This window comes from Neofelis nebulosa, chromosome 1 (genome assembly GCF_028018385.1).
Source record: "Neofelis nebulosa isolate mNeoNeb1 chromosome 1, mNeoNeb1.pri, whole genome shotgun sequence".
NCBI lineage: Eukaryota > Metazoa > Chordata > Mammalia > Carnivora > Felidae > Neofelis > Neofelis nebulosa.
In genome coordinates this window covers 21,028,067-21,040,835 of record NC_080782.1, presented here as the reverse complement: position 1 = coordinate 21,040,835, position 12,769 = coordinate 21,028,067, and the positions used below count along the sequence as shown (strand labels likewise).

General features: G+C 35.6%; 1 pseudogene; it reads left to right on the top strand.

Moving 5' to 3' along the window:
• Window positions 1-8,614: 8,614 nt before the first annotated feature.
• Window positions 8,615-10,603, top strand: LOC131508956 (AP-5 complex subunit mu-1-like; annotated as a pseudogene).
• The last annotated feature ends 2,166 nt before the right edge of the window (window positions 10,604-12,769 follow it).

The following is a 12,769-nucleotide window of genomic DNA, read 5'->3' as shown; positions in this document are numbered from 1 at the left end:
AAACTAGTGTTTTTAAGTAAATATTATCTGGTTATTATTATAACTATTTACCTATACCTCCATTTATATCAATCACCATATTGCTTACTTCCTCTAGTAAGTTTGTTTGCAAATTATATGTTTAGTGGTTACCCTTAAAATTAAACATAGTTGATATTTTAAAAATTAAGTAATTCAAAACCACTAGCGTCATCCTCTCAATTAAAAAGACTAGGGGCGCCTGGGTGGCTCGGTCGGTTAAGCGGCCTACTTGGGCTCAGGTCACAATCCCGCAGTCCGTGAGTTCGAGCCCCGCGTCGGGCTCTGTGCTGACGGCTCAGAGCCTGGAGCCTGCTTCCGATTCTGTGTCTCCCTCTCTCTCTGATCCTCCCCCGCTCATGCTCTGTCTCTCTCTGTCTCAAAAATAAATAAACGTTAAAAAAAATTAAAAAAAAAAAGACTAATCACCTCCAAACAGTCTGCATGTTTCTGTTACACATTTGAGTCTTATTTATTCTTCCTCACCACTACTTTAAATATCATCATCATATTCCTCATCTTCCTCCTCTTCATCATTATTTGGGTAAGTGTTGTGTTATTTTATTTAAATTGGTTTCATGCCCAGTGAGGAGCCCAATTTGAGGCTTGAATTTATGACCTTGAAATCAAGATCTGAGACAAAATCAAGAGTCAGAGGCTTGGGGCACCTGGGTGGTTTAGTGAGTTGAGGTCTGGCTTTGGCTCAGGTCATCATCTTGCAGTTCATGAATTTGAGCCCCATGCTGATAGCAGAGAGCCCACTTTGGATGCACTGCCCCTCCCCCACTTGTTCTCACTCAAAAATAAATAAACACTAAAAGAAAAAGAATCTGAAGCTTAGCTGACTGAGCCACCCAGGCACCCCTCAAATATAATTTTATCAGTAGAGCAATCTAGTTTGTCAAGTATTGTCTCTCAGCTTTTTATTATTCCATTTTTAAAATGTTACATATACTGCTTTTGAAAAAGCTCCTGTTATACATTTTTTCTTGTAGTTAATTTTCCTTTTTCCCTGGTTGCTTTTAATATAATCTTTTTGGCTTTGTTTTGCTGCAAGAATTTATTATAAAGGAAGTGGTTTTTATTTATTTTCCGGTATGTGTTCTTCTTTTAGCTGTGGTTTTATATCTTTTACAGTGTGGGACATTCTGAGAATATTCCACTGACTTGCTGCTATTTTCAGGCCTTTTAATCCATAGTCCTGTTCATTTAACTGTTGTTTCATTTTCAAGTCTTCTTGTTTCTCTCATTTGTATTCTGAGTGATCTAAATACATTGTCAATATGTTGTGATTACAAAATTTGAATTCCTCTGTGACTAATGTGGTGCTTTACTCATCAATTGATTCTTGTTTCTGAGTTCATTTTCATATACATAATTCTATTTTTTTCCTTCCTCATCATTGAATTTGGTTTTATTTGCTCATTTTGTCAATAAAATTTGTTTATATATTTTAGCATTGTTGGCTGAAATGAACTAAGAGTTAAAAATATAGCATATCAATACTTCTGGGGTTCTGTGTTGGTAGATCTGGGGTTAGTGCAGACGAGAGACTGTAAAATCTGAGATCAGCATTTAGAAGAGAATGAAGAATAAAATATATTCCTGTCTTTCTGTAACCAAGATAATAGCTCTTTAGACCAGTGAGAGGCATGTAGCTTCAGAAAGTACAAACACTAAATACTAGGATTCCTTACCTCACCTTTTATGAAAGAATAATAAACCAAAAACAGTATATATTTGATTTATAAACTGGCGAGTTTACTGAAAAGCTTCCAATTTACCTGACAGAGCTTAAGAAATGCTGCTGCAGTCCTGCATGAAAGAAGAACTTTCTCCAGGAGCAAATAGAAAGAAAACTGGTGGACGAGTAAAAGGTCTGGTGGGAGGTGGACAAGTACATAAGGAAGGCAGTCCTGAGGATTTGGGCATGATGTCAACCAATGTATTAAGGCTAAAGAGCTAGGACTAAGAACGATAGGGTTTCTCTGCAAAAAAAAAAAAAAAAAAAGTTATGCTGATGACCTGACTAGAGGTTGAAAACTGAGAAAACTGTAACGTTTTTAGGAATCCAACGAGTTCTCTGTAAGGGCTTTGTCTAGGCAATTTCAGCATTGCGAGGGAAAGAACCAAAACAACAAAACAATCACACACACACACACACACACACACATGCACACACACACACACACACCAGTTCTCTTGGTTGAAGTTGGTTGAAGTAGAAATTGTCTAAGAGAGGAAGGAGTCCTGGGAGGACCTGAAGAATGGACATTATCACTTTACTGTGTACTAAGAGATAGCTGCTATTTCTTTAACATGCTTACAAAGTCTTAGAGAATTTCAGTAAGTTTTTAAAGTTCTCATGTTTAGAGTACGAAATGCATACTTGGAAATTGACCAAGAACATACTGTAGAGTATGCTCTCATAATCCTGAGTTTTACCATATCCCAAGAGAACTCGCTGACATGACCTAAATTATAGAACCAATGTGATAAATACAAATCTCCAAGTCATTAATTGATGAAAACCTAGTTTAGGCTGAGATATCAAATTGTTTTTAAAAGTATACCAAAGATTATCCTCTATCCTTCTACTGCAAATGCTATTTTAAATAGCAATTCATCAAGTAAATATTTGAAATAATACTTCTCAGAGTTAATAGGTTTCTCAAAATTCAGAATCTCTTTTTATCATGGCGAAGAAAAATTTTGAAGGGGAAAAATTTATGAATACAATTTCCTTTTCCCACTCTGGGAAATCTGATAACCAGGTTGTTGGCTGAAGTGACTGGCTGTTGTCCTCATCAGGCAAACATAACCTTAATACTATTGGAAAGACCATGAAGAGGTTTCAGAAATCAGATTTTAGAGTAAAATGTGCTGTGCAAGTATATTCTTTTCCTTTCATTTTAAGATTGCCATTCTGGAACATTCAAAATTGTTACATTCATAACCAGAGACAGAACAAACATGCAAAGAAGCTATGGTTTTCAAATTTTGCTATGCATTTCAAACCAAGCACTGTTATGATTGCCAAAGAAAAATATAACAGCTTGCACACTGATACAGAATACAGAGCTGATATGGTCATTTCCTAGCGTTTTTAGATATTTATGAAGTTTTTTCTGAATTTTCATTTGGAACACAACTGGATTTCATTCCAATAAATTGCCCTGTTTTAAGTACAAAGCCCTATGCTATTTTTTCATAAAACTCCATGAGATGTATAAAATTATTACCCCCATTTCAGAGATGAAAAACCTAAGCAGAGTGTTTAAATACCTTTATAGAGTCACATATTTGTAACAGAGAAGAGCTAAGATCCAAACATAGTTTTTCTGCTCCAACCACTATCCTATAACCCTTCCCTAAAAATAATTTGCTTTAATAGGAAAAATAAATAAATGAATGGAAGAAATATTTCTAAATTTTAAAACACTGTGGCAAAACTATGTTTCATTATTGTTAAAATAAGTATCCTTAAGTATGTTATGTGATATTTACACACATCAAAAAATTGAAATGTGAACTTCATCCATACATGCATTTGATAATTTTGTTTTATTTTCTCTTCTGATTTTGCATGTAAGGGTTAAGAAGTAAACAAGCATGACTTAAAGAGAATTTGTTCAGTATATGCAGAGAATGATCATTTACCTACTCATGAAAAGGAGTAATATTGGGGCAACTGGGTGGCTCAGTCAGTTGAGCTGATTCTTGATTTTGGCTCAGGTCATGATCTCATGGTTCATGAGATGGAGCTCTTGGTTGGTCTCTGGGCTGAGCGTGTAGCCTACTTGGGATTCTCTCTCTCTCTCTCTCTCTCTCTCTCTCTCCCTCTGCCCCTCCCTTGTTCAAGGTCTCTCTCTCCCTCAAATATAAACAAATAAACATTTAAACAAATTTGAAAAGGAGTAATATAAGGTGTCTTGGTTTAAAAGCTCTCCAGCCACTCTTAACTTGCTTCCAGTTGACACAATCCTTGCTTGCTGACCTAAGGCCCTTGATCTGTAACAAAACTAATTTACTTTCTTTGAGATTTGCAGACCACCGGTCTTGGGGAATGAAGTACTACACCTTTCCCAGGCCAAAAAGGTCAGCAAGCCTTTTGAAGCCACCTTGGATTTCTAATTAGTCCAGCAATTTTTGAGCAAAATGTTTCTCTTTTTTAAGGCCACACAAATGACTTGACTGACCTCCATTTGCAAATCTATAGATTTTGTCCTTTTTTGCAGAAAGAATAGAGTACTCTTGCACAATTCCTTGGTACTAAGGAACCAGATCTGCTTGCACAACCTTGGCGCACCGAGATAACTCTGTAGTTGGCATCATTGAAGCTGCATATAACCAAGAAATGTCACATACCACTGCAGTCCCTTAACTGATTTAACCCCTTTAAAAATGTCTGGGCCAGGCAAAAACCTTGGATTTGGATTTTGGACAAGAGTCCACCTTCTCCTCAGGTTGCCAACCTTCTGAGTAGAGTTCAAATTCCTTTCCAACCAAATACTGGCTCTTGAGTATTGGCCTTTTGAGTGACAGAAGCCAAACTTGGGTTTCAGTAACATTGGTGGATCTGGGCAGCTATAACAGAATACTATAGACTTGGTGGCTTATAAATAAGAGTAATTTATTTTTAGAAGTCTAGAAGTCCAAGATCATTTTTTAGGGCATGATGTCTAAATTAAATATTTTCCTGAGAAAAGCAGTATGTTATTGAATTATACCATTTAAAGTACTAACATTTATAAGCAAATGATAATTTTAGCTGTTGCATGTAATAGTTATGTTTTATTCTGTTCACTAAATGTACTTAGCTTTCTGATGGCTTGGAGAATTCATGGTAACAGTAGGAATATAAAGTTGACAATTCATGAGACAGTTCTGTGATATTAATGATTTCTTTAAGATTTGGTTTTTGATCAGTAAGCTAATGGAGGGATTTGTTAATGTAAGGAATAACTATCAGCTGCGTTCTGCTTCAATGTACCATTCTTCAGTGTACCACCCTTGTTGGCTACCAGTGGGTACCCAAGCCAAGGGATATATAAATTTAGCGTTGATCAAACTTTGTGACACCTGGTAGGCACATTGCTTGGTTCTAGTGTAATAGATTTTAAAATGTTGATGCTTGTTATTGATCTCACACACGTTTGTATAGACTTTAGTGTGTGCCCAATCATTTAATGAATATCTTAGATAGGAACACATCTACCTTCAAATTGACTTTTTATCCAGAAGCCTCCAAGAATTTTTATTTTAATATAATCCTACTCTGAATTTATATTTTTTATCTTCATATCCTTATGTAGTGAGTATTGCATAATGAAAGTGACATAAAGCTAATGCTTAGGTTTGGATTGTGCTTTTTCATAATAGCATAATGGTACGATAATCAGATGATATGGAAACTCTGCCAAATGTTATTCTTAAATATTTTTATAGAAAAATTAATGCAAGTTACAAATAAGACAAGTGGCTATCAATGTATTTATCTCCATTTATGGCAGAAAATGGTCTCAAATTTGTTGACATTTCAGTATCTCAGATTCCAAGTGATTCTGGAAGCTCAAAACCAAAACAGTACATTATTTACATTCATAATTTGCCTGCTTTTGAGGAAAATGACATCTGTGCAATTTTTTCCTTCCAAAACACATTAATTTCCACATAGGCTGAATTTAGAGCTGAGAAAGCTAATGCAGAATACCATTCCTATCCTGTCATGTATAAATAACATTACAAAATATAAATTTATTTTCTAGTAGACATACTCTTTGCATAATAGCACAGATCAATATTTCATACTATAATTTGTTAATTTCATAATCAAATTACTTCAAATATTTTTATAATTTTTAATTAAAACTAATGCTATTTATTTGAGGGGGGTTGGTGTCCAATTCTTTGAGTTTAACATATGCAGAGATTCATGTGTCTTTATGTTTTCAATTCTCCCCTTATATTCTTAATCCCTGTATTCTTTTTACTTTCATTCCTGCAGCTGAAACATGAACTACATTCCTGTGCTTTCCTAAAATAATCACGTAATGAGAAGTGTTTCTCTTTTTTTCTCCCTGTCTTTATATGATTGCTTCATACATAAACAATACATCTTTTATGCCACAAAGTGATTCTGAGCATCCTAGAGTGCAGGATGCTGCATTTCAAAGCTTCTCAAAATGACAAGGGAGATGCAAGTAGACTGGGAAGAGTAATCCTCATATTATGGTATGTCATCTAATGAAGAAAGGTTTCTAGACTTGGGTAATTTATCAGCTTCATATTTTCATACTCACTATTTTACATGTGAAAATGAATAAAAATTCTTATGTCCAGATACTTCAAAATGGTGAAAAGTAGACTGTTAATTTGGGTCTTAAAGGATAAAAAATCAAAAGATAAAGGTGGTTTTAGAACCCTAGTTCTGAGAATTTCAGATTATTTACTTTCTATAAATTTACCTCAATTTCAAAGTGGATTAGGTTTATGTATTCTCTGAGACTCTTAATTGTTGTGTCCTCATTTGCAATTGTGTGCATTGTTCCTGAGAGATAAAGGGTCAGTTTGGAACTCAAAGGGTCACATGCCCAAACTGGAAGAGCACATTTCCTGCTCATGGTTTATCTCTCTGACAGTGTTTTCCTGCTTTTCACTCCCTCCTCATCTGCCAACAGAACCATACTGATTTCTGAAAGCTTTCTATATCGACTCTGCTTTCCTTCTAATTCAAGTGATGCAGTTTGCATTCTTCTAGAGCAGATAGTGTAATGCAGTGAAAACTGCAAAAGGTATATTGAAGAGTAACACATTTTAAAGACAAAAGGGCAAGTAAGTAGAGCTGTGCAGGGCAAATAATCATACTGTGATTCCAACATGACAACATCTGAGCCAGTCCAAATGAGAGCAAATACTACCTGTTAAAGAAATCCCTTTGTTGGGCAGAAACGACTGAATCCTTTTCTACCTTCTTGGTCAGCCATTAGCTGGGTGCCTACTTTCTAAGAGCATAGCTGCTGCTCTAAAACATAGGTGTACCCTGAAAGTCCTAAGCACTGGAGATTTTAACACATTGCAGTTGGACATTGTAGTACTTCTAGGATGAGATAGTCTAAGTGGTGTTTCTGTTTTTCCAAGTCTGACACAGCAAGCCAAAAAATAAATAAAATAAAATAAAATAAGGTCTAGCAAATTTCTTTACCTCACATTAATAACCTTATAAACCAATATATTTCTAAGTCTATCTATAATTAGAGCTGATAATTCAGAGTATATTATTAAAGTAAAACATAGATAAAGAATTATCTATGTCCATATTACCCAAAGCAATCTATGGATTCAATGTAATCTCTATCAAAATACCAACAGCACTTTTCACAAAACTAGAACAAATGATACTAAAATTTATATGAAGCCACAGAAGATCCCAAATAGCCAAAGCACTCTTGAGAAAGAACAAAGCTAAAGGTATCACAATTCCAGATTCAAGATATACTACAAAAATGTATAATCAAAACACTATGGTACTGGCACAAAAGTAGACACAGCTCAATAGAACAGAGTAGGGAATACAGAAATAAATGCACATTTATAAGGTCAATATATTCACGTCAAGAAAGGCAAGGATATACAATGGGGAAAACACAGGTCTCTTCAATAAATGGTGCTGGAGGGAGCCTGGATGGCTAAGTCGGTTGACTGTTCAACTCTTGATTTTGGCTACAGTCATGATCTCAGGGTTGCGGGATTGAGCCCCATGTTGGGCTCTGCACTGAACGTTGGGGCCTGCTTAGAATTCTCTCTCTCTCTTTCCCTCTGCCCCTTTCTCATGTTCACACACACTGTCTCTCAAATAATAATAAAAAAATGGTGCTTGAAAAACTGAAGAGCTATATGCAAAAGAATGAAACTGGACCATATTCTAATACCATACACAAAAATAAACTCAAAATGGTACAAGACCTAAATATGAGACCTGAAACCATAAAAATCTTAGAAAAGAATACAGACAAAATTTCTCAGATAAAAATAGCAATATTTTTCTAGATATATCCTTTGGGTGAAGGGAAATCAAAGCAAAAATAAACTATTAGGATTACATGAAAATAATAAGCCTTTGCTCTGTGAAGGAAACCACCAACAGTACAAACAAGCAACCTACTGAATGGGAGAAGATACTTGCAAATTATATATCTGGTAAGGTATTAATATCCAAAATATATAAAAAACTTACAGAACTCAACATCATAAAAACAAACAATCCAATTAAAAAAGGGAAGTGTGGACATGGAGGTGCATGACGATTGGCTACCAGGAGGAACTGGAGGGAAGCCAGCAGCAGGCAAACTGTAGAGAGGCTTCTAGCTCCTGTGAGTGAGGAACCATTATCCTTATGGGCCACCATCCAGGAAGTAGACTGTAAAGGAAGAAACTACTGGGGTTGCTTGGGAGGAACCGAGATTCTAGGTAAGGATTCACTGAACTTTTTTGGCATGTGTTGACAAGAGGGATTCAGAGGTTTTAGTCACTGAACTTGACATAGCTAATGTCTGCTGGGCCAGACTGTTTGTGGTGGGGAAGAAAGTGGCCCAGATTGAGCGAACCTCAGGTCTTCTGAAAAGAGTCCATCTGAAAAGGCCAGTCTCTGTGCCCTTTTTCCATGGCGACCTCTAGGATGAGCTGATGCTATAGTGGCTTATCATGGCCCAGTGGAGAGTGTGGCTTATAACTCATGAACTGGGAATTTGACTTTGCGGCACCCTGAGATTCTCTGTATGGTATCCAACTGCTGGAAAATGAGCCAAAGTCCTCACTGGAGCACATTATATGCCTATTCTGAAGGTGGTAACCTTTCTTAAAGCACTACTCTTGGGGCGCCTGGGTGGCGCAGTCGGTTAGGCGTCCGACTTCAGCCAGGTCACGATCTCGCGGTCCGTGAGTTCGAGCCCCGCGTCAGGCTCTGGGCCGACGGCTCGGAGCCTGGAGCCTGTTTCCGATTCTGTGTCTCCCTCTCTCTCTGCCCCTCCCCCGTTCATGCTCTGTCTCTCTCTGTCCCAAAAATAAATAAAAAACGTTGAAAAAAAATTAAAAAAAAAAGCACTACTCTTTGAACTTACAATATTGAATGATAAGGACTTCATAGGGACTTATGATAGCTGTTCACACATTATAAAACATCTATCTAGGGTCTCCTAGTAGGAGGTGGAGAACTCTTGCAAGTTGCTGCTTTTCTGAAGAATAACATGACATATGCTTTGGTCCACTAGTTGGACAAACTTTATCCCCTCAAAATTACTGTAATTTCACAAGATTTGAACTTATTTGGGGGGCAAAGGATTTTCTTTACATGGGTCAAAAAAAAAAAGGACACAGAGCTAAATACAGAATTGAACCAACTGCTGGATTTACTTCTATAAGCTTGTCCATTTGGAATTTAGTTAGATGCCAACTTAAAGAATTCATTGGATAGTATTAATTTTGCTTCTGTGACACATCCACAAAAACATCCATCCTGGAAAGTTAGAACATACAAAGGAAAACCTCAAGTTTCTATCACTGAAAAGGTAAAATCCATGCATTATGATAAACAAGATATAGCAGATACAAGGCAAGTCATTGGAACTATCACTGATAAGTGTCATTTAGAAGGAATCATGCAAGGGCCTCCTGGGTGACTCAGTGAAGTGACTGATTGGCTCAGGTCACAATCTCACAGTCAGCTGGCTCTGCTCTGACAGTGTGGAGCCTGCTTAGGATTCTCTCTCTCCCTCTCTCTCTGCTCCTCCCCTATTTTCAGGCACACATGCTCTTTCTCAAAATAAAAACATAAACGTTAAAAATTTTTTAGAAGAAATCATGCCAAATGTTACCATCAGCTTGGGTCTTTCCACCAATGGATCTCCACTTCAGATTATTCTAGTTCATCCTTGTGTGACTTCTCTGGACTCTGCCATTCTTCTACTAGCATTGATGCAATGGATGATTCTGTACTTAGTGGACCTTACAAATTTCCATTCACTCTTCCTTTAGAATCATTCAGCTTATGCTACTATACTCACAGGTCCCTGTCCCACCAATTTTGGGTTTTTATCAAATGAAATAGGAAGAATTACAAGTAAAAATAGCAATTAATTTTAAAACTTCATGAAAGTGTGAAAAATAATTTTGAATTCCGAACAGCTCCTATACCTTATCATAATAGAATTCCAATCACACATGTGAAATGCAAAGTTGGTTTTGGCCAGCTTGAAGTGTTTTGAAAGAAAAGCTTATTGATGTGGATTATTGAACACAAGTTCCCCAAATCAATGGAAATTAGTGTTTCTGGAACTGTAACTTTGGGAGCCAAGAATCATGAGAAGCAGCCATTTGACCATATTTGCATTGGAGGCACAGCATATTTAAAGCTTCATTTCACAATCTTAGATTACACATTCACTGGTTGTTATGTGGATAAGAATTCAGTTTAAGTTTGTGCATCAGTAAAACCAAAAGTAAGTACATACCAGAAACTAACTTCTTCAATGACATCTGGAATTCTGAAACTTCTGCTCTAGTCACATATGGATCATTACTACTATAATTATCTTATATTTAAATAGGATTTATATAACGGTAACATAGCTTAAAATAATAATAGTCTTTTATTTTTAATGTATATGCATATAACCTATGAGTAAAAAACATCATATGAATGATTTAATTATAATAACACTTAAGTTTAATGTTTCTAGTCTGACATAGTTTGAAAGTACATTTTAAAGACTAATGTCTATTTTGCTACTCTTTGATTTTACTCAAATATGATCCAGAGCACAAAACAGGAGCTATTCATTTTAGGCTTATCTTAGACTAGTCCTGAGTCACCCTATCATCTATGTTCCTTCCCTTCCCTATGGTAGATGTAGCTAATCAGTCACAGCCTTCTTTCTCTACTGAGTCTTCCTGGATATGGGCTCAGGCTCCTTATCATTGCAGAGCTGAAGGCAGTCATTCCTGATGGATTGTAGATGATGAACAAGATAAACTCTTTGTTCTTTCAAACCTGAGTAGTAAGCTCTTAGCACAATGTGTTGTTACAGATTACCAGATACCATATCAGAAACCACTGTAAATCTCTTTAAAAAAAGTCAATTAAAATGAAGGCATATTGCTTAAACAGGAACCTGTTCTTAATCAAAATTATCTTCTTGACTAATAAAGAATTGCATAATTCTAAAAAAAATTAAAAAAAAATAAAAATAAAATAAGGACAGAGGACTTGAACAGACTTTGACTTTTCAAAAAAGACCTACAGATGGCCAACATACCATGAAAAGATGCTCAACATCAGGAAATGCAAATCAAAACCAAAAAGAAATATCACCTTATACCTGTCAGAATGTCTAAAACCAAAAAGATTAATAATAAATAATAAGAGTTGGAAAGGATGTGGAGAAAAAGAAACACTTATGCACTCTTGGTGGAAATGCAAATTGATGCAGCTGCTATGGAAGACAATATAGAGATTCCTCAATAATTCAAGTAATTCCATTGCTGTGTATTTATCCAAAGAAAATGAAAACACTTATTTGAAAAGATATATTCACACTTATGTTTATTGCATCATTATTTACAATAGCCAAGGTATGGAAGTAACCCACGTGTCCATGGATAGATAAATGGTAAAGGAGATGTGGTATATATATATAAATTTTTTAATGTTTATTTATTTTTGAGAAGGGGGGAAGGGAGGAGCAGAGAGAGGGAGACACAGAGTCTGAAATAGACCCCAGGCTCTGAACCGTCAGCCCAGAGCCCTATGTAGGGCTTGAACTCACAAACCGCGAGATCATGATCCCAGCCGGTCAGACACTCAATAGGCTGAGCCACCCACGTGCCCCTATCTTTATCTATATCTATATCATCTATATCTATCTATATCTATATCATCTATATCATCTATATCTATATCTATATCTATATCTATATCTATATCTATATCTATCTATATCATCTATACCTATATATCTATCATCCATATCTACATATCTATCATCTATCTATACCTGTATCATCCAAATCTATATCTATTTATATATATCTAAACCTATATCTATATCATCTATATGTATCTATCTACTATCCATCTATATCTATATCTATATCTATATCTATCTACCTATATCTATCTATCTATTATCTATCTATGGGAATATTGTTTAGTAATAAAAAAGAGATGAGATATTACCATTAGCAACCACATAAATGGACCTAGAAGATATTATGCTAAGTAAAATAAGTCAAACTGAGAATGAAAAACATCACATTATTTCATTCATATGCAGAATATTAAAAAAAAAGGAATAAATAAACAAGCAAGCAAAAGCAGAATCAGCCCTATAAATACAGAGAACAAACAGATGGTTGCCAGAGGGAAGGGGATGGAAAGGAGGGGTAAAATGGTGAAGGGAAGTGAGAGATATAGGCTTCCAGTTATGGAATAAATAATAATAAGAATAAAGGGTACAGCACAGGAAATTAGTGATATTGGAATAATGCTGTGTGATGACAGTAGGTGACTATACTTGTGATGAGCATAGCATAATGTATAGAGAAGTTGTACACCTGAAATGTAATGTTGTGTGTTAACTATATACTGAAATAAAAATAAATTAAAATAAAATTAAAAAGTAATCCATAGATATACTCTGAAAAATATGTTGTTTGGAAGTTTTTTTCCCTAATGAAAAACAACCAAAACACCAAA